At 39.3% G+C, this 23125-nt stretch overlaps 1 long non-coding RNA gene across 1 annotated transcript in view; it reads left to right on the plus strand.

Annotated features, from left to right (window-relative positions):
- Nucleotides 1-23125, plus strand: part of LOC309657868 — a 35309-nt gene that overhangs the window by 1999 nt on the left and 10185 nt on the right. Inside the window, exon 2 of the long non-coding RNA XR_014261935.1 lies at nucleotides 14039-14230. This is a non-coding gene — a long non-coding RNA (uncharacterized lncRNA). The remainder of the gene's footprint in view (nucleotides 1-14038; nucleotides 14231-23125) is intronic.

Raw genomic sequence — 23125 nt, forward strand, 5'->3', positions numbered from 1 at the left:
TTTTTGAATTGTAGTTTATTTTTTTATACAGCAGTTTCTTATTAGTTATCTATTTTATACATATTAGTGTATATATGTCAGTCCCAATCTCCCAATTCATCCCACCACCCCTTCCCCCCCCTTGAAAGCTTAAAAAGAGAAATGACAAGCACAGTTCCAAGTGATGGTATGAGAACCAGAGAGACAGACTCCATACAATTCTAAAGGAAGCTCTTATTGATTGTAGCAACAAAATGATATTGCTGAAAATCAAAACACAAAATTTTAATTTTCACGTTACTGAATTACAACTTCTTGAATTCATGGATGTGCAAGTTTCTCGTGTAAAAGTTAGGGTGCTGTAAAATAATAGGATCCCAAAACTTGGAGTGGGTTAGACCCAGATGAAACTGACAATCTTGAACCCCCAAATCACTCTGAGCCTCTCTTACTAGTGGAAGTAGGTTGCCCTCCAGTTTCTGAAGAGGTAGGCTTCCTCTGCTTGAAAACTCACCTGGGGCAGATGCCTTGAAAGGAAATTCACATTCTCCTCAAAACCCACAGTAATCACCCTCTACTACAGTGTACTCACAACTAGGATCAAATTTCAGCATGCTCCTGGGGTATAGGTGCACACTATGATGGAGGAAGTAGTAACTTACACACCAAAGTAACTACAAGGCTTTGATAACATATAGGCAGAAACGTGGAGTAACTTACACACCAAAGTAACTACAAGGCTTTGATAACATATAGGCAGAAACGTGGAGAATGTGTGGGAGTGGATTCTGAGGGTGTTAGACCATGGAGGATGGAATGTAATACTATACTGAGACAAATTTATTGTTATGGTGTTTATTATATGTGTTAGCTCATGCAGCTAGAGGTGGGTCTAATAGCTTACTTGGTTGGCTGATGGAAACTTGGACTCATCAGTTGCCTAGAGTTTGTGAGGTTGAAATGCCAGAGCTTCCCTGACATGATGTGGAACAGGGAATCCAAAAGTTTAGGGAAATGTTTCACTGGACTTATCATATGTAATCTGCATGCACATTCCCCAGCTGTGTTCCATGCAAAGGCCCAGAAGATGCTCCTTCAATGAAGAATTGAGAAATACGTTAGTGAGAGGAAGACACGCATCTCTGAAAATCTCTGTGGATGTTTCCCTCTGTAGGCCATGTATGACTATAGAGGATGCCACTATTGAGGTGCACTCACTGATAACAATGGGGATGACAGGATCCCAAAATAGCACAGACCACCAAAGGTAATGTGGGTACATCTGCCTTATGAAAGGGCAACAGGTGTGTACAGGCAATCAGAGTGCCTTGGCCCACAGTGATGCCCTAGGAAAAAAATAGATAGGCAACCTAATAGAGTACTACTTGATATTTATTAACAAGAAAAGCTCTGAATCAGGTAGCCAGTATCTGACCTGAGTCACCACAGTGGACTCTCACTCAGTTTTTAGACCTATATCAATTCACAGACCCAGAACCCCTTGATTGAAGGAGAGTCTGTGTACTCTTTAGGAATTACCTTGCACCACTGCCACAGTACACGTTGTAAATGTTCCCTCAATCTTGTCCCCCAAAAATGCGTGGCTATATACGAGAGTGGCAGTACATTGGAGAAAAGGGTATATGGAGATCTTTTGAGGTTTTCTAGACATCAGATCTGAACTGATGCTAATTCCTAGGGACTCAAAACACCACTGTGACGCTTCAACCAAAGCTGGAGTTTATCTTGGTTAGTAGATAGATGAAGTCTTAGCTCATATCCAGCTCACAGTTGGTTGGTAGGTCACTTGATCCACACACCAACTGTGTGATTATTTTCTCAGTTCTAGAGCTGATCATATCCCCATTTTGGCTTTCCTATCCATAGGATGAAGTCCATTATAGTAGGAAGAGCTAAGTGGATGCGCCTAGAAATTTCACTCTCTTCCAAGATAGTAAAGCAATTAATGTTGTTACTGGGTCCAAGCTCATGCTGCTCGCCGCATGACAGGCCAGTGAATCAAGAGACGATATGTTGGGACAAGGAATAGTGACTTTACTCAGAAAGCCAGCAGACCAAGAAGATGGTGGACTGGTGTCCCAGTGAACTATCTTGCCTGGGTTTGGACGCTAGTTTCTTTTATAGAGCAAAGAGGAGGAGGTGAGGAGGTAAAGTAAAAAAAGCTGATATGTTTTTGCAAATATTTCTGGGTTTCAGCCAGACTCTGGAGGGGATGTGTTAATTTCTTCTTTGCTGCAGCCATTTACAGGTGGGCCTGGTCAGGATGTTTCCTGTGAGCTAAACAAAGGTATTTAAGCTTAAGTTCTGGCATGGGAGGCTGGGTTCCCAGAGATGGGCCCTTATGCATACTTTAAGCTATAGGCAACATCCCTTAAGTGATTAACTTGTAGCAAAAGCAGTAGAATACAAATGCTAAAGTAAAAGAAACAGATCAAATGTGGAGTCACATTTGTTCTTCCCTGTTACAATGTCATCATAAAAGACTTGAAAAAAAGTAGGGGTGCTGATACCTATGACATTCTCATTTAACTCACCAGTTTGGCCAGTGCAGAAGTGGATCTTGAAAAATGACTGTGGACTATTATAAACTTAACCAGGCGGTAATTCTAATTGTGGCTACTGTCCCAGGTGCAGTGTTTTTACTGGAACAAATCAACACAGCACCTGGCACTTGGTATACAGCTACTGACATGGATAATGCTGTCTTCTCTATACTTACTCATAAAAACCACCAGAAGCAGCTGGCTTTTACCTAACAGGGCTAACAGTATGTTACTGAGTCCTGGCTCGAACTGCTTACTGCTCAACAGGCCGATAAATCAAGAGACAAGTTATTGGAGCAAGGAATGGCAACTTTATTTGGAAAGCCAGCAGACTGAGAAGGTGGTGGACTAGTGTCCCAAAGAACCATCTTTCTCGTTAGAATTCAGGCTTCTTTTATACTAAAAGGGGAGGGGGTGTGGTTAGTTGTTGCAAGCTTCTTGGTGTCACAATCCTTTGTTCTTACAACTGCCCAGGTAGGTCAGGTCACAATGTTCCTGTAAACCCCCAACAAGAAATGTTATTCTCTGTTCTGCAACTTTTTATCTCTATGTGAATGGAAAAGTGTTATACCCTTAAAGATCAGAGCCTTGAGAATGGGCTATCCTGTATATTTCAGGCTATAGGCAACTTTCTTAACTTGTAGCAAAAGCAATGGAATACAAAGGTTAAAGTAAAAGAAACAGATTAAATGTGGAGTCATATTTGTTCTTCCCTATTACAAATATACCTCCACAGTATTGCCTCAGGGGCACATCAGTTCTCCTCAACATAGCCTACAGAAATGCTGATCATGTTGACATTCCACAAAACACCACACAGGTTCTTTTTTTTTTTTTTTTTTTTTTTTTTTTTTTAGTATTAGTTGTTTGTTTTTTTATACTGCAGGTTCTTATTAGGCATCAATTTTATACATATCAGTGTATACATGTCAATCCCAATCGCCCAATTCAGCACACCACCATCCCCACCTCACCGCAGTTTTCCCCCCTTTGTGTCCATATGTCCATTCTCTACATCTGTGTCTCAACTTCTGCCCTGCAAACTGGCTCATCTGTACCATTTTTCTAGGTTCCACATACATGCATTAATATATGATATTTGTTTTTCTCTTTCTGACTTACTTCACTCTGTATGACAGTCTCTAGATCCATCCACGTCTCAACAAATGACTCAATTTCGTTCCTTTTTATGGCTGAGTAATATTCCATTGTATATATGTACCACAACTTCTTTATCCATTCGTCTGTTGATGGGCATTTAGGTTGCTTCCATGACCTGCCTATTGTAAATAGTGCTGCAATGAACATTCGGGTGCATGTGTCTTTTTGAATTACGGTTTTCTCTGGGTATATGCCCAGTAGTGGGATTGCTGGGTCATATGGTAATTCTATTTTTAGTTTTTTAAGGAACCTCCATATTGTTCTCCATAGTGGCTGTATCAATTTACATTCCCACCAACAGTGCAAGAGGGTTCCCTTTTCTCCACACCCTCTCCAGCATTTGTTGTTTGTAGATTTTCTGATGATGCCCATTCTAACAGGAGTGAGGTGATACCTCATTGTAGTTTTGATTTGCATTTCTCTAATAATTAGTGATGTTGAGCAGCTTTTCATGTGCTTCGTGGCCGTCTGTATGTCTTCTTTGGAGAAATGTCTATTTAGGTCTTCTGCCCATTTTTGGATTGCGGTGTTTGTTTCTTTGATATTGAGCTGAATGAGCTGTTTATATATTTTGGAGATTAATCCTTTGTCCGTTGATTCATTTGCAAATATTTTCTCCCATTCTGAGGGTTGTCTTTTCGTCTTGTTTATGGTTCCCTTTGCTGTGCAAAAGCTTTGAAGTTTCATTAGGTCCCACTTGTTTATTTTTGTTTTTATTTCCATTACTCTAGGAGGTGGATCAAAAAAGATCTTGCTGTGATTTATGTCAAAGAGTGTTCTTCCTATGTTTTCCTCTAAGAGTTTTATAGTGTCCAGTCTTATATTTAGGTCTCTAATCCATTTTGAGTTTATTTTTGTGTATGGTGTTAAGGAGTATTCTAATTTCATTCTTTTACATGTAGCTGTCCAGTTTTCCCAGCACCACTTATTGAAGAGACTGTCTTTTCTCCATTGTATATCTTTGCCTCCTTTGTCATAGATTAGTTGACCATAGGTGCGTGGGTTAATCTCTGGGCTTTCTATCTTGTTCCATTGATCTATGTTTCTGTTTTTGTGCCAGTACCATATTGTCTTGATTACTGTAGCTTTGTAGTATAGTCTGAAGTCAGGGAGTCTGATTCCTCCAGCTCCATTTTTTTGCCTCAAGACTGCTTTGGCTATTCGGGGTCTTTTGTGTCTCCATACAAATTTTAAGATGATTTGTTCTAGCTCCGTAAAAAATGCCATTGGTAATTTGATAGGGATTGCATTGAATCTGTAGATTGCTTTGGGTAGTATACTCATTTTCACAATGTTGATTCTTCCAATCCAAGAACATGGTATATCTCTCCATCTGTTGGTATCATCTTTAATTTCTTTCATCAGTGTCTTATAGTTTTCTGCATACAGGTCTTTTGTCTCCCTAGGTAGGTTTATTCCTAGGTATTTTATTCTTTTTGTTGCAATGGTAAATGGGAGTGTTTCCATAATTTCTCTTTCAGATTTTTCATCATTAGTGTATAGGAATGCAAGAGATTTCTGTGCATTAATTTTGTATCCTGCAACTTTACCATATTCATTAATTAGCTCTAGCAGTTTTCTGGTGGCAGTTTTAGGATTCTCCATGTATAGTATCATGTCATCCGCAAACAGTGACAGTTTTACTTCCTCTTTTCCAATTTGTATTCCTTTTATTTCTTTTTCTTCTCTGATTGCCGTGGCTAGGACTTCCAGAACTATGTTGAATAATAGTGGTGAGAGTGGGCAACCTTGTCTCGTTCCTGATCTTAGAGGAAATGCTTTCAGTTTTTCACCATTGAGAATGATGTTTGCTGTGGGTTTGTCATATATGGCCTTTATTATGTTGAGGTAGGTTCCCTCTATGCCCACTTTCTGGAGAGTTTTTATCATAAATGGGTGTTGAATTTTGTCAAAAGCTTTTTCTGCATCTATTGAGATGATCATATGGTTTTTATTCTTCAGTTTGTTAATATGGTGTATCACATTGATTGATTTGCGTATATTGAAGAATCCTTGCATCCCTGGGATAAATCCCACTTGATCGTGGTGTATGATCCTTTTAATGTGTTGTTGGATTCTGTTTGCTAGTATTTTGTTGAGGATTTTTGCATCTATATTCATCAGTGATATTGGTCTGTAATTTTCTTTTTTTGTAGTGTCTTTGTCTGGTTTTGGTATCAGGGTGATGGTGGCCTCATAGAATGAGTTTGGGAGTGTTCCTTCCTCTGCAATTTTTTGAAATAGTTTGAGAAGGATGGGTGTTAGCTCTTCTCTAAATGTTTGATAGAATTCACCTGTGAAGCCATCTGGTCCTGGACTTTTCTTTGTTGGAAGATTTTTAATCACAGTTTCAATTTCATTACTTGTGATTGGTCTGTTCATATTTTCTGTTTCTTCCTGATTCAGTCTTGGAAGGTTATACCTTTCTAAGAATTTGTCCATTTCTTCCAGGTTGTCCATTTTATTGGCATAAAGTTGCTTATAGTAGTCTCTTAGGATGTTTTGTATTTCTGCAGTGTCTGTTGTAACTTCTCCTTTTTCATTTCTGATTTTATTGATTTGAGTCCTCTCCCTCTTTTTCTTGATGAGTCTGGCTAATGGCTTATCAATTTTGTTTATCTTCTCAAAGAACCAACTTTTAGTTTTATTGATCTTTGCTATTGTTTTCTTTGTTTCTATCTCATTTATTTCTGCTCTGATCTTTATGATTTCTTTCCTTCTGCTAACTTTGGGTTTTGTTTGTTCTTCTTTCTCTAGTTTCTTTAGGTGTAAGGTTAGATTGTTTACTTGAGATTTTTCTTGTTTCTTTAGGTAGGCTTGTATAGCTATAAACTTCCCTCTTAGAACCGCTTTTGCTGCATCCCATAGGTTTTGGGTCGTCGTGTTTTCATTGTCATTTGTCTCTAGGTATTTTTTTATTTCCTCTTTGATTTCTTCAGTGATCTTTTGGTTATTTAGTAATGTATTGTTTAGCCTCCATGTGTTTGTCTTTTTTACGTTTTTTTCCCTGTAATTCATTTCTAATCTCATAGCGTTGTGGTCAGAAAAGATGCTTGGTATGATTTCAATTTTCTTAAATTTACTGAGGCTTGATTTGTGACCCAAGATGTGATCTATCCTGGAGAATGTTCCGTGCGCACTTGAGAAGAACGTGTAATCTGCTGTTTTTGGATGGAATGTCCTATATATATCAATTAAATCTATCTGGTCTATTGTGTCATTTAATGCTTCTGTTTCCTTATTTATTTTCATTTTGGATGATCTGTCCATTGGTGTAAGTGAAGTGTTAAAGTCCCCCACTATTATTGTGTTACTGTCAATTTCCTCTTTTATAGCTGTTAGCAGTTGCCTTATGTATTGAGGTGCTCCTATGTTGGGTGCATATATATTTATAATTGTTATATCTTCTTCGTGGATTGATCCCTGGATCATTATGTAGTGTCCTTCCTTGTCTCTTGTAACATTCTTTATTTTAAAGTCTATTTTATCTGATATGAGTGTAGCTACTCCAGCTTTCTTTTGATTTCCATTTGCATGGAATATCTTTTTCCATCCCCTAACTTTCAGTCTGTATGTGTCCCTAGGTCTAAAGTGGGTCTCTTGTAGACAGCATATATATGGGTCCTGTTTTTGTATCCATTCAGCCAGTCTATGTCTTTTGGTTGGGGCGTTTAATCCATTCACGTTTAAGGTAATTATCGATATGTATGTTCCTATGACCATTTTCTTAATTGTTTTGGGTTTGTTTTTGTAGGTCCTTTTCTTCTCTTGTGTTTCCCACTTAGAGAAGTTCCTTTAGCATTTGTTGTAGAGCTGGTTTGGTGGTGCTGAATTCTCTTAGCTTTTGCTTGTCTGTAAAGCTTTTGATTTCTCCATCAAATCTAAATGAGATCCTTGCCGGGTAGAGTAATCTTGGTTGTAGGTTCTTCCCTTTCATCACTTTAAGTATATCATGCCACTCCCTTCTGGCTTGCAGAGTTTCTGCTGAGAAATCAGCTGTTAACCTTATGGGAGTCCCCTTGTATGTTATTTGTCGTTTTTCCCTTGCTGCTTTCAATAATTTTTCTTTGTCTTTAATTTTTGCCACTTTGATTACTATGTGTCTCGGCGTGTTTCTCCTTGGGTTTATTCTGTATGGGACTCTCTGCGCTTCCTGGACTTGGGTGGCTATCTCCTTTCCCATGTTAGGGAAGTTTTCGACTATAATCTCTTCAAATATTTTCTCTGGTCCTTTCTCTCTCTCTTCTCCTTCTGGGACCCCTATAATGCGAATGTTGTTGCGTTTAATGTTGTCCCAGAGGTCTCTTAGGCTGTCTTCATTTCTTTTCATTCTTTTTTCTTTAGTCTGTTCCGCAGAAGTGAATTCCACCATTCTGTCTTCCAGGTCACTTATCCGTTCTTCTGCCTCAGTTATTCTGCTATTGATTCCTTCTAGTGTAGTTTTCATTTCAGTTATTGTATTGGTCATCTCTGTTTGTTTGTTCTTTAATTCTTCTAGGTCTTTGTTAATCATTTCTTGCATCTTCTCAATCTTTGCCTCCATTCTTATTCCGAGGTCCTGGATCATCTTCACTATCATTATTCTGAATTCTTTCTCTGGAAGGTTGCCTATCTCCACTTCATTTAGTTGTTTTTCTGGGGTTTTTTCTTGTTCCTTCATCTGGTATATAGCCCTCTGCTTTTTCATCTTGTCTATCTTTCTGTAACTGTGGTTTTTGGTCCACAGGCTGCAGGATTGTAGTTTTTCTTGCTTCTGCTCTCTGCCCTCTGGTGGTTGAGGCTATCTAAGAGGCTTGATGGTAGGCTCTGGTGGTGGGTAGAGCTGACTCCACACAGGTTCTTTTTGATTGTTTATAATGACAATAGTATGCTGATTGAATATGATAAGCAGGAAGCAGCAAGTATTTTATACACCTTAATAAGATTTGTTTGAACTAGAGGGCATCAGGTAATAATCAGGAGTGTGAGACTCTGAAGTGGTCCTGGCAAGGCCCACACCTCAGGGGTGGGATAAGTTCTAGGATGGTGCAAGCTATACAAGGAAAAAGCCACTGAGAGAGAAATCCAAGCAAATGGTGCTGGTTAGAAATTATAGGATTGGAAAAAATAGTGAAGTGAGTGCTGCAGACACCAGTCATACCAATCATGTGGCTATGGAAGGAAAGCGACAGTACAACTGGTGGAAAAGGAACACCCTAAACCCCAGGAAGTCAAGAGTCGGGGGAAGACTCATTAACCTCTCTTGGCTCTTACCTGTAGGACACCTGGCCTGGTATCTCAGGATGCTTTGGTAGCTGAATACCCATTCTTAACTTAGATCCTAGATCCTTAGATCTTAGGACATAGATCCTTAGTCCTTAGATCTTAAACTCAGGACTGTTGACCTTTCAGATGGATGACTTCCACCCACGATGACAGAGCAAGATTAATTTTCTGGACGTTAATATGGTTCCACCTAGCCTGAGATTATTCAGTCCCATGTGTTCTCTATTTACCAGCTTAAAAAAAAAAAAAAAAAAAATTCTCTTCTATGCTTTCCCCAGACCATTGCTCATGAGCTGAATTTGACTGATTGCTGTATCTATCACTCCCTCCTGACCCTACTGCCAAATACTTAACAGATGTTCCTTTGGACACTGAAAAGTCAAACCTTGACCCCCATGTCAGCAAAATGCTGTTGCTGAAGTCACTATAAACCGATTAGCAGAATCTAGTTTACCTGGAGCAGTTCTTACTGTAAAGGCTAGGCTGATTGGCTATGATGGCCAGATTGTTCTCCTCAAAAGCACTGCAGGCTGCTTTGCAGGAATAATTTAGGTTTAACCAAGGGGTTTGTCCATCACAAGGGACACAAAATTGACTCGCTGCAATAAATGATACTAAACACTCCTAATACAGTTTATGCCCCAATAGGGTACTACCTCTAATGTGGACATCAGGCCTATACTTGCCTAACAAAAACGAGTCTGAACTCTAATGTAAGTGGTTATAGACAATCACATTTCTCTGGACCTCCTGCTGGCCAGTGAAGGTAAAATATGTTCAAATGCCAGCACGTGTTGCTGCACTGTGATTAATAAATCAGGGCAGGTGGAGAGATCTATCTCCTACCTTAGAGAGAAAGCTGTGTGGCTCTCTAAGGTCTATATCAGTGGTACCTGAGAGGTACTTAGCTGGCTTGGCTCTGGTTGGGAGCCTGTTTGCAATTTAGCCTTCAAATGGGTCTGATCATCCTGCTAGGAGTCAGAGTCAGGGTCACTCTCATCTGAGGTAGCCTAAGATGAATAGAAACTATTTGGTTCAAGCCCCTGCAGTTAATCAGTAGAGTTAATTAGGTAGTCTAATGGGTGGCCTGAATTCCTGAAAATAATTCTTTCTTGGATACATGAAAGGTCAGGGATGGAGTTACTGAGAGACAACTCTGCTACCATATGGCTTTACATGGCTTTATGTAGGCCAGTCAGGCAAGTCTGACCAGAGTCTTCCTGGAATGCCGTGCAATTCCTTCTCGACCAGGGGGAGATAAGCTTCTTGTGCGGAGCTGCCAAGAGACTGCCATAAAACCATTTCTCACCCATCTCCCTCATTTCAGCTGAGCCTAGGACTTTCCATCTAACTGCATCTTCCTTCAAATACAGCTGCAAGCTTCTGTGTAAGTCTAGAAACTGCCTGGCTATAGTCAAGATGGCTTCTCAGTAGTAGATCAACCATCACTCCTGTCCCTGTCACTGGGTCCCTCCAGTTCAGTGTCCTTCAGTGGGACTAGAGATGTGGGGAGGTGACACCATCCTGGTATTGTTTTTGCTGTGCAAGTAACAAATTGTCTAAATCCAGTTGAGCCTGTGGTCACCTTAATGGCTGAATCTCTCAAAGTGTGGCAAACCAACCTAGAAGCTTTTGTTGTGATCCTTGTGGCTCTGTTAGCCGCTGCACTGTTTCTTAGGGGCTGCTCAGCCACTTGTTACTTAGAAGGGTAGGATTTTCCCAATCTGAAGAGTGAATTAAGCCAGTATAATTCAGGGGAAAATACTCATGTGAAAAAGTAGGGGTGAGCAGAAGCAAGTATTTGATATATTGGGGCAGCTAAAGGCTGTAGGGATGAAGTAAGTGGAGAGAGATTGAACACACAGGAAAAAGAAGAGTTCAGTAATATATCAAGGTAGTAGAGAAGAAGATAACAGTGATGGGGACCAATAGCTTGGTAGAGAGAATCACTCTGGAAAGGAAGACACCCCCTTCCCTGAGACCAAAGAAGCCTCCTCCCTATCCTTTTCTATCATGGCGCTCCCATTATCTTCTGGTCTGTCTCTTACCAGGTCTCCTGACTATCTTGTCCTACTGTCACAACTTTCCCAATTGCCTAAAAATCCTTCAGGAGTTTCCCAGCACCTTCACATTTGATACTAATCACATTAGTATGGACCCTAAGTTCCTTCAAGTTCTGAAGGACAATACATCCTTGAGCCTATCTTACACCCAATAGTTTGTACCTCCCACTCTCCCACCCCTATGTTGCCCCTCCCCCTGATAACCATTAGTTTGTTGTCTATATCTGTGTCTGCTGCTTTTATGTTTTATTCACTAGTATGTTGTATTCTTTAGATTCCACATATGAATGATATCATACAGTAATTTCTCTGTCTGACTTACTTCACTTAGCATAATGCCCTCCAAGCCCATCCATGTTTCTGCAAATGACAAAATTTCGTTCTTTTTCATGGTTGAGTAGTTTTCCATTGTATATGTGTACCACATCTTCTTTATCCATTCATCTGTTGATGGCCACTTAGGTTGCTTCCATACCTTGGCTATTGTAAATAATGCTGCTGTGAACATTGGGGTGCATGTTTCTTTTCAAATTAGTGTTTTGGGGTTTTTTTGGTTATATACCTGGGAGTCTGACCTCTGCCTTTCTATCCAGGCTTATCTCCTATCGCACTTTCACACACAATCTTCACTCCAGTTATGTTGAACAACTTACCTCTCTCTAATGGGCTAGGCAGACAGGACTGCTATGTATGGTTGTACAGACTGCACATGGAACATCTCCAAGAAGTGCCATACACATTGCTGATACTGTCAGTTTGTATAGTTATTAGAACTATTTTCTGGAAGATGGCAGTAGACTGTCCTATTCTAATAAAATTAATATGACAGATTTGTGACAAACAGAAGTAGAGTACTACCTTGAAGAAAGGGTCAGTTTTATAAAAACTTGAACAAAGATTTATCTCAAATCCTTGGTATAAGTTTTTATGTTTAGAATGTCCTTCAGCTGCCTTGTCCACCAGCAAACTCCTACTCATTCCACATAAGGAAACTCAAACACTCTATCTCTTCAAATATTGTCAGGTATTTTTTATAGCTACTTATCTCATGGTCTAGAAATATTTGTGGTTCTTATCCCTCCTCTGAATTGTCTAGTAGTGGGTTATTAATATCCATCTTTATTCATTTTATCCTGAGTGAGCACATGAGGTGTTCTGGATCAGAGGCAAATTTCTTATTATCCCACAATAAGTAAGAACTGCATGCTCCCCTCTCCCAGTTTGCCCCAGGCCTTACCCCTGGGACGAAGTGATGAAAGCCAACGGAAATTTCCTTATATGAGTGGCCAGATACTCTGTAGACAAAGGACAAGGCAAAATGATTTTTCTCTGCTTATAAAGGAGGCAGCTGTACCCCTCTTCTCCTGGAAGGGTCTCCTCCTTATTCCAGATGTCTTCAAACTCCAGGGCCTAGGAATGTCTTCATTCCTAGTTGAAATTTAAATAACTAGAAAGATAACACTCCAGTCTCCCCAGCACCTTCAGAACTAACCTAGGTGCCTTTCCCAGGATATAATTTTTTGCTTTGGGGAAGATAAGAGAGGTTTTATTAACCCTTTGGATCATAGCAGTTAGCTCTGTCATTAGGAAAACAAGCAGCTACAGATCTAATATTTATAGTATGAGAAATGTATCTAGGAAAAGTGAAAGAAAACATTCTCTGTAGTGCATACATTTCTGTGGCTTAGGAGGCTAGAGCCTCTTACAGGAACACTAAAAAAAACCAACCAAACAAAAAAAAACCCAGGGAAGTTTTATTTTCCCATTTCTAGCCTACATGAGTAAGGTCCCATGTCATAAAGATTTCTTCTGATTCCTTCTCCAGGACACACAGCCTTTGTCATTTTGGGAGAGTTACATAAAATCTCCAAAACTCTATTTTCTAATGTATCACATTGAGATAATAATAGCTATTTTTCAGCATTTGCTGTAGGAATCAAGAGGTAACAAATGACATGTTGGGAGAGCATTCCCCAGTTGCCTTCCATTTTCTCTGGGAAATGGAAGAATGGGTTCCATGAAGGGGTGAATAGGGTAGAGAACATTTGAAATTGCCACCATTGGAAGTGGAGGGTGGAGTCCACATAGATAAATTGGACAACGTTGATTTGTTATGGAGCAAGTCTACAATTTTCTCTCCCTGGCTTGAAAACGCAAGGAAAGTGGATTCTGAGGATGACCCACGAATGGCCCTTTCTACCAGGATTCAAGAGCAGTGGCCATACAAGGAGAGCTCAGGGCTGAGAACATATCATATTCTGCCCTTTTCCCTCCCACATAAATATACGTTTGCAGTGGAGGTTTGTTAAAATGAGCACTCAATGATAGCTTGAATAGGAAAAGAGCCTGGGGTGAGGTTTCTAGGTGTGAGGTCTAGCACCATGCTTCTGGAGATGAGAGGCTGTATATCCATACAGAAGCCTCAGGTTATATTTGGTAATAACTGGAAAATCTATCTCTTCCCCTATCAACTTCTTCTGTAATCTGTCTGAGGTCTTCAATTGCCTAAATATATCACACCTAGGGTGAAAGGTTCGAAGGGAGTAGAAACAAAGTTCTAACTTCTAAGACCTTAGAAAATGTTGTAGTTATGATTGCACAAAACTGTAAAGGATGGAGGGTTCAATTATTTTCTCCCCTCTACCTGTTGGGAAAAGCAATCTGCCAAGGGTCCTGAGCATCTCTGTACATTATTTCTGGGTATGCCAAGGATGCAGAGCCCAGACTACTCTTTACTTGGATCATTTCTCAGGGTTGGATTTGCAGCAAGCAACCTTGAGCAACCAAGTAATAGCTTCCTCCCAAAGAGTAGGATTGCTTACCAAACACTATAAAAGCAGTAAATTCCCCAAGTTCAATATTCCTTGGCTGTGACAGAAAACCACTGAGTATGTGGCAGCCACCTGGACCCTTCCCCTTAGACCCCATGGGATTTTGGGGGCATAAGAAACAAGTGCCAACATCGTGCTAATGCTGCTTTGACATGCTCCTTTGTCTCTAATCCAGGCGTCATCTATTTTCTGCTGGCATCCATGAAACAGTAACAGGCCCCAGACTCTTCACATATCCTGAAACTACTCACCTACCTAAGAGAATCTTGACATTATTGGCATAATCTCCATCAGCCTATGCCTTTCCTCTCATGAAAGGAAGCTGAGAGACGGGATGAGTCAAGTAACATAATAAACTTCTGAGAAGGTAAGGGAAAGAGAGCTAAAGGAAGAATGCCTTTTTTCATAATCCTTCTCATTATTTGAAATTACATATTGACTTATGTCTGTCTCTCCCAGTAGAATGCAAGCTCCTGGAAGTCAGGGACCTTTTTATTTACCACTGTATCTTAATGAGTAAAATAGTGTCTAGAAATGTTGAGGCTTGATAAATATTTGTTGAGATAATTAACAAATTATCTGGGCCCTAAACCACCAGTTGGGATGAATTGGTAGTACTCATAATAGAAGTCTGTTTTCTCTTGAGCTGAGTTTAAAGATATTCCTCTTGTCTTTGTGAATCAGCGCCAAATCTTTGTGTTCCTACAAGGTTTTTTTGAAGTCCTTTAAAGAGAATTTCCCCCAAAATTATTTTGCTAATCACCTCAGTCACCAAAGGACATCCCATATGGGGACAGGAAGAAATGAACTCTATTTATAGTGAGTGACCATTCAATGCTAGATACTAAGTACATAGATACTTTGCTTGTGTTGCCTCATTTAATTCTCACAACTCTACAAGATTAGTATACTGATATCTATTTCATATATATATATGCGTGTGTGTGTGTGTATATATATATATATATATATATATATATATATATATATATATATGAACTTAGATACAAAGAGGTTAAATAACTTGCTTAAGGATACATAACTACTAAACTAGCTTGTTTTTTCTGGTTTCAAAACCCCTCCTCTATTTGCTATAGCATTCTATAGAGTTATAATACTTTGCATCTTGTGTTACGGTGAATAGATTTTCCAAAGTAATATCTAGGATGTGTATCAGTAGGATTCAGTGCAAAAAAAAATAGAAACAATTCTAAGTATTTTAAGCAGGAAGGTATTTAATAGAGGGTACTTTCAAAAATCCATGTCAGGATTGGAGAAGTGCGTTAACAGACTAGGCCTGTAAGAATGAACGATTCCAGCATAATACAGAGGTGACCTATCAGTGGATCTATTATTGCTGAGGATGACTGGAACACTGGGTTCAGAAACATAACCCTATGATAGAAGGTGGAGTCAAAAAGCTACTGCTCTCATAGCGGCCACAACTGCTTATTGTCTTCCAGGAGGCTGAGTAATAAACTATGGAACATTGCTCTAGAAAAATGTTTCCATGACCTTAATTATAAGAGAAATACATTCAGAAGTGGTCAGAAGGATGCCTCAACTTCTCTTATGTTTTCTAAATCTTGCACAAGTGTACCTAACTGGCAGACCTAATTCATATCCATAGCTCTAGGTGCAAAGAAGTCTAGGACATGTTTTAAGCTTCCAGTCTCTGCATTACGAATGCCGCCATAAGAGGACGGTAGAATGGACATTGGGTGAGCCAACCTGCAGTACTTAGCCCAGGCAGTATTTGGAGAAATACAAATACTTCTACAGAGAGAATGGGTTAAAATGTTCAAAACTGACTCTGTCCAGGAAAACCTATATGATATGATTATTTATTTGAACTCCAAACTCCTAACATGCAACTCTTAATGGCTATGATTTATCCTGGGAAAAATGTTCCCTATGCACGTTAAGGCCAATAATATATCTAAATGTACACATATCAGAGATGAGAAAATTATTTGTGATGTGGGATCATTACTTTCATTTTTCTATAGCCCTTTATTTACTGACACTGTTATTGGCATGAATTTTCAGAAGAGGAGGCTTATTTCCAGCAGGCCCCAGGCCTTTCTCTGGATTCTTTTTGACTCTGATTTCTCATATGCCAACACAATACTCACATAGGAAGGGCTTAACAATTTAGTACTCTAAAGCTTCAAAGGCACTTAGCACATCCAAACATTTTACATGGAGACCCCAGAGAAGTAAAAAGATTTGCCCAGGATCTCACGGAGACTAGACTAGAAGCCAAGTTCTCTGGCTCCTGTCCAAAGCTTTTTTTCATCACAACATAACCAAGCCTTGGATTGTATGCTTCCTAAATACAGTGATACTGTGTGTGTGTGTGTGTGTGTGTGTGTGTGTGTGTGTGAGAGAGAGAGAGAGAGATTCCATTTATATCAAGTTCAATAACAGGCAAAATGAAGCTATACTTTTAGGGAAGCATACTTAGATGTTAAAGTATGAAGCAGAACAAGGAAGTGTTAACCATCGAAGTCTGATTAGTGGTGGAGGTGGGGAGTTGTTACTGGAAAAATGCACATGGGGATTTTGGGGATGATGGCAATGTCTCAGGAAACTCAGTTTTGTAAAATTCAAGCTTATTTTTTTAACCCAGTATAATGTATTTGACTTTTTTGTCTTTAATAACACTTAGTCTTAGTACTCACTGTATGAAAGAGCCAGGCTATGTGCTTTCCATGGATTATTTCATTTAACTCTCACTAGAACACGCTAATAGAGGCACTATTAGTATGCCCATTTTATAGATGAGGAAACTGAGGCATAGCCTTTACTAATCTGTCCAAATCCACACAGTTAGGTAGCAGAGCTGGTATTTGATTCATCAGGCCCCAGTGTCAGGTGCTTAAGTACTCTGCTAATGCTAGCCAACAGAAATTTTGTGGGTGAGTCTAATTATAGACCCCTTTATTATCATTATTTCATAGTCATAAAAGTTATAGTTATGAAAACCATATTAATAAGAGAAAAAAATCTTGTTGCAAAACTATACACATATACACACACAGAACTATGATTACATCTATGTTAAAAATATATATGCATAAGTATAAAAAGACCAGAATATAAAACACTAAGTTAAGATGATGAAAATATAGGTGCTTTTTCCCCCTCTTTTTTGTTTTCCAAATTTATTGTAAAGTAGCCATATTAAATTTATAATGGAAAAACGTGCTCCCATTTACCTGAAACGTAAAATTTCATTTTCACACTCTCCTTTCCTGCAGCTTTGTATAATCTTTTAGAAGCCTCTTCTGTTCAATGAGTAACTTCATTGCTAAATTGATGGCACCGGATCATTCTAGCTATGCAAATCACAGACACACAGCCAGCTCAGGAAAAAGATTACATTAAAAATTAAAGCAACGTGTGGAGATGTGGAGATAACGTGCTTGCAATTATTTCTACATATTTAATATTTATGCAATTACAAAGCCAGTCATGACAAATCTTAAATATTGAGTCATATTCCTTTTGTCCTCTAATATTTTTGACCTTGAACTGAGACTGCCAAATAATATATAAAAAATGGCTGTGGGAGAAGCATTTCTTTTGGCCTATAAATGATAAATGCTTTTTTCTTAGAAAGTGATCTCATTTCTTCCTAGCCTTTGTTTATTTTCAATGCCTTGTATTTTTTTTACTCTGTTACATTCTGATCACCCTTGAAAGCGCTGGGCTTTCAGTCTTCCACAGTTTGGTTGTATTGTTTTCTGGCGCTGCTGCTGCTGTGATGTGTTTTCTGTCACAGGAAATTTACAGGCACATTAGCCTACTTGACAGGCACAACGAGCCACAAGGCTCTCCTAAGGAGAAACAACCACGTGCTGTGGTGAGGTTTTCTCTGTCTCTCCATCTCACCTTCCCTCTTACACCTTAGTACCCCACCATGATTCAGATACAAGTCCCCACCACTTTTGCTTGTAGGTATCGCCTTGGATCCTGGATTTAACTCTCTGGTTCCTGGTGACAGCAGTACATTGGTTCTGCAGTAATTAATTCATATTTCAGCAACAATCTGACTATAGCAGTTTGTGGATAAGGCCCATGCCTTCACTTAGAGCCATATAGATACCAAGTAAGGAACGGGTGGGAACTTTTCTGTTCCTGTGATGAGTCATTGACACAAAGGGGTAAAATAGCATCCAAAAACTATACAAAGGAAAAGCACTATCATTACATTTTATGGAAGGCGTTTAGAGAGAAAATTCTAAAACACTCAGTTTACTTTTCTCCATGTGCCATAGAAAAATGGTCAACAAAAATCAATGACTTATTAAAAATTCAAAAACATAAAATGAGACATAAATGAAAGGGTAAACTGTTTCCTTGGCAGGTTCCAAATAAATTAGAGTACTACCCTACAGCCACTGGGGAGCCAAAGGCCTGTGCATTTTAAGTTTAACATAGATTATGTTGCCCCTGAGGGAGAAAATCTGCTAAGATATAGCAGTTTTGGTATCTTTGGACCCTGACTTTATGCCAAGCCATCTCTTCAATTTATGATCTTCCAGACCTTTTAAATAATTTTTTTTTAATTTATTTACTTATTTATTTATTTATTTATTTTTGGCTGCATTGGGTCTTCGTTGCTGCACGCGGGCTTTCTCTAGTTGCAGTGAGCGGGGGCTACTCTTCATTGCCGTGCACGGGCTCCTCATTACTGTGGCTTCTCTTGTTGCAGAGCACAGGCTCTAGGTGCATGGGCCTCAGTAGTTGTGGCACACGGGCTCAGTAGTTGTGGCTCGAGGGATCTAGAGCGCAGGTTCAGTAGTTGTGGCACACAGGCTTAGTTGCTCTGCGGCATGTGGGATCTTCCCGGACCAGGGCTCGAACCCGTGTCCCCTGCATTGGCAGGCAGATTCTTAACCACTGCGCCACCAGGGAAGCCCTTAAATAATTTTTGAAGGGTGATTTTATTTTGAGAATATTCCCTTTATCCTTGGTATATTTGACCATACTCATGTAACTGTGTAACCTACAGAAATTATTAGAAGAATAGTCCAAAATCATATGTAAGTTTCTTGCTTGATTCTCTGTCAAGAAGCAGACATATTTACCAGGCAAATCCATAGCATTGGTCTGAGCTGCTCTATTTATTGAATGAATAAATACATAAATGAACTTTGCATTATCTGGAAACCAGGAATAGGTGGTTTCCTGGTAGATTTATTTTTTAGAGAATTAACTAGGAACATTGTTAGTTTGTCCCTGTCCTAGTCATTTCAGGCTTCTGTAAAAATATAGACTAGGTAGCTTACAAACAGCAGAAATCTATTGCTCACAAATTTGGAGGTTGGAAATCTGAGATCAGGGTGCCAGCACGGTCGGGCAAGGGCCCTCTTCCAGAATGCAGGCTTCTCATTGAGTCTCTAAGTGGCCGAAGGGGCTAGGGAGCTCTGTGGAGTCTCTTTCATAAGAGCACTAATCCCATTCATGAGGGCTCTACCCTCATGACCCAAGCACCTCCCAAAGGCCCTACCTCCTATACCATCAACTTTGGGGGGTTAGGATTTCAAAATATAAATTTTGTTGAAAATGAAATAGTCAGGCCATTGCAGGCCCCTTTTCCTTTCTTCTCTTTCTTGGGGCCATGCTCTCCCAAAGGTTTCAGTATAGCCAACTGCAGCTGTGTTCTCACCTATGCCCTCTGTCCCTCCCCATCCTTAAGAGGACAAATGAAAGTTTTTTGATTCTGGCAGCCTGGTGGTCCTTGGAGAGACTGACTCATTCCTCAGGCTCCCTAAGAGTGAGAGCAGACCATACATTCCTATCTTTAGATTGACTCTTCCTTAGTCTGGTTTTCTGCAATGACAGCGGTTCTCCTCTCTGCCTTTTGATCCTCTGTAGTGACTGCAAGGATGAGAAGAGAGACCTAGTTTTCCAGGTTGTCAGGATGACTAGAGGTCTTTCCAGCTAGTTCAGAGCAATGGCAACAGGCACCATTAATCTTGCCCACTATCTGGAAAATACAGAATACCTAAAGAGCAGGAATTATTTATCCTCACACAAAGAAAACCAAGGTGCCAGTCACTGGACTTTATATATAGCCATTCTCCATCTAAATGTCTTTAGAAGTAGAATTCATTAATCTAGGGTGATTTGAGTAAGATTCTTTCTGAAACAAGAGGCCAATTTAGATAAAACCCAAGGTGTCTTTAAACTCATTTTTTTTGTTTGTTTTGTTTTTTACCTGAAAAGGTCATAAGAAATGGATAAATTTTCATAAATAATATAAATTTCTGTCTGCATCTAGTGGGAGATTTCCTCTAATTTTAACACTGAAATGTTTTAACAAATAATCATCAAATGCCTATTATGTGCCAGGCAGGCACTGTTGTAGATCCTGGAAATATAGCATAATGTGTACATTAAACCTTCAATGTGAAGACTGCATACAGACGCTGAGAATTCTTCAGGCTCTCTGATGAATCCATTCACATTTTCTGTACATGTTCATACTTTAAACTGTAGTCAGGTGAGCTCTCCAAACTGGGTTTCACTTGCCTCCCTGATCCCCTAGCTCTAAACCAAAGGTATTAAATCCCAGCTCCTTCATCCCCAACCCCAACCTAGTGGATGCATTTTCACTGGGATGAGTGTATCCAGGAGTAGAATTTTATCATCCCCCCAAGGTCCTGAGGAGTTTTTCTTTCAGTACCAAGAAGTCTTTCCTGAAAGTCAGCATCCAGGTAGATTAATTGACAAAAAGGACCCTAAAACATGGAAGCATTTGCCAGTCTGGACATCTGCACTGATAGCTATCTGGGGAGCTACTACAAAATGTATGGAGGGGGAAAATTACTCATTTGGAATCCTGGCTGTCAAAGAAAATCCAAACCCAGGAGCTTTTCTCCTAAGAATCCCTGTGACATTTTATTCTTTAAATAAATCTTTTCTTCCTCTCTTTAGGTAAGAGATTGACATTTTAAGATCAATCATACCTCTACTTTTCAGGGTTGGTAGACTTAGAACAGGATAAATGGAAATTAAGCAAAATTTCCATTTTTTTGAATAAAAATGCTCAAAATAGCTATATTCTAACTCAGTATAAGAGAGGGATGCTCTTCCTCCAGTGGTCATTCTCATTACTATGGTTATCTCAAGACCTTTTGATGTCAAAATTTCACCCTGTTTTCTTTAAAAGAACCATTCTGAACATACACCTGCTGTTTGAATAGCAGCAGAAAGCAAAGGAATCTCATACTATGTTTTTCTCCATCATAGCCAAGGATGCTTTAGTGCTTCTGATATAGTCACAGGGCACCAGCTTTTCTAGCCCCTCATCGTCATGGGGTGTTTCACCTTGTTACTACAGGCTATAGTTGAATTCTTTCCTCCTGTTTATATTATTCAGCAGCCCCCTTCTTGTTCATAATGGTCTTGTTGCAATTGGCTAGCCTCTCTGAGAAGCAGATTTGTTCAGTGTTTTTAAGTAAGTTAAAATGATGTTTTTAATTATTAAGGTTCTCAGGCCATTCAGTTAGTCATTACACATTTATTGTGAGTCTACTACTTGCCAGGCATTGGAGGAGGTGTTGGGTACTGTAGAATTCCAGGGAGCATGCTGTGGTCAAAGGAGCAACTAGATGAGGTCAGGAGGTGCCATTCTAATAGAAACAGCCTTACCCCTGACATGTGTGGCCTGGGCAAGGCCGTCAACCTCTGGGATTCCAGTTTTCTCACATGCAAAGTAAGGGGTGGACAGAGCTTCTCTAACTTCAGACCCTAACATTCTGTGATTACTTCTGGTTTGGTTTACCCATCGCCCTGGAAACCCAGTAGCCTCCCAAAGGTGAATGCTTTTATAAGCCTTCTCAAAGGGTCCTAATTCTAATCCAAGGAGCAGTTTTGTGCTAAAATGAATGCTTTTCAAAGACCCAAGAAGACATTTAAAGACAGGGTACCTATATGTTTTTCACTTTACTGTATATTTGAGCATATTTTCCCCCAAAATGCTTACCTACTTTCTATTGCTAGGTAGTATAAGGGAATAATTTCCAAGTGTGGAGGGTCATTTAGAATTCCAAACACCATGGTCTAATCTCCCCAGGATAATAATAAATCAAAGATACAAAAACAAGTGATGAGTCCAGATAATTCTTCACTTAAAATAGTGACAGTTCATCAGGGCATGTTAAAACTCCCTAATTCTGTGCCATTTCAGTAGTTCCAACAGTTTTCAAAGCATCTGAGACTATTATTGCTATGTATTTATTTGTATTGACAATAAAATGAATGCTTCCTTATTTGCAAGCCACTAGATAGTCTTCTAATATCATGTGAGAATTACTTTTTCATCTGTTTTCTCACTATATGACATGTATTTTATAAAATTTTTTTTAAAATGCATCTCAATTTGCAAAGCATGCAATGGTTTGGTATTGGGACCAGGCAGATTATTTGAAATTCAGCATGATTCCCCAGTTTCTAACATAAAAAAGCAAGGGAAGTAAAGGAAACTTTGTACTGCTTTTTAGACCTCATCTTCCTGCATTTGTGGTTAGTTCATTTCAATTTTTGTATCAAAAGAATATAGTAACTTATCATATACCATTGATCAGAGTGAGGAGGTTTCCTGTTTCTGTTTCTTAAAAAAGACTCCACATATATATCATACATTAAAAAAAAAATTATTTTTTTTTAAATGAAGAACAGGTAGTAAGATGAGTTATACTGAGTAGCTCTCTCTATTTCCCTGACTTCCTAATAACATTTCATGGCTTTCTCTCCTTTCTTTCCTCCTCTCTATAAATACCAGGGCTGACGACTGACTTTTACTGCTGCCTTTCATGCAAACTCCTCAGGCTTGCAAATCAGCTACTGATTCCAGGAAGCATCTCCCTGTCTCCTGCCCTTGCTCACACGGTTTTCTAATGGAGCTAAGGGGCCACAGAGGATACACAAACATTGTATAGCATGTTAATTTGAATAGTAAGACTCAAAGGGTGGATGTTAGACTCATTGCATCAGCTCATTTCAGTCCCCTTGGTGCATGGCACAAGGCAGCCATCCCCTGAACATTTTGCCTATTGAGAGGATGGCAAAAGGGCAACCTGGACAGGTGACACAAATGGAGAAGGAAAATAGAAATGTTTGCTGAAAGCCTTCCTGCAAGCAGAAATTCTAATCCCTACTTCAAATACTGTTGCTCTTTTAAAATGACATTTCAAGGTACTTTACCTTTCTAAAATGAGTTATCTTCCCTAATAATGATCCCGTATAA

Source organism: Balaenoptera physalus, assembly GCF_965194825.1.
Source record: "Balaenoptera physalus genome assembly, chromosome: 3".
Classification (NCBI taxonomy): Eukaryota; Metazoa; Chordata; class Mammalia; order Artiodactyla; family Balaenopteridae; genus Balaenoptera; species Balaenoptera physalus.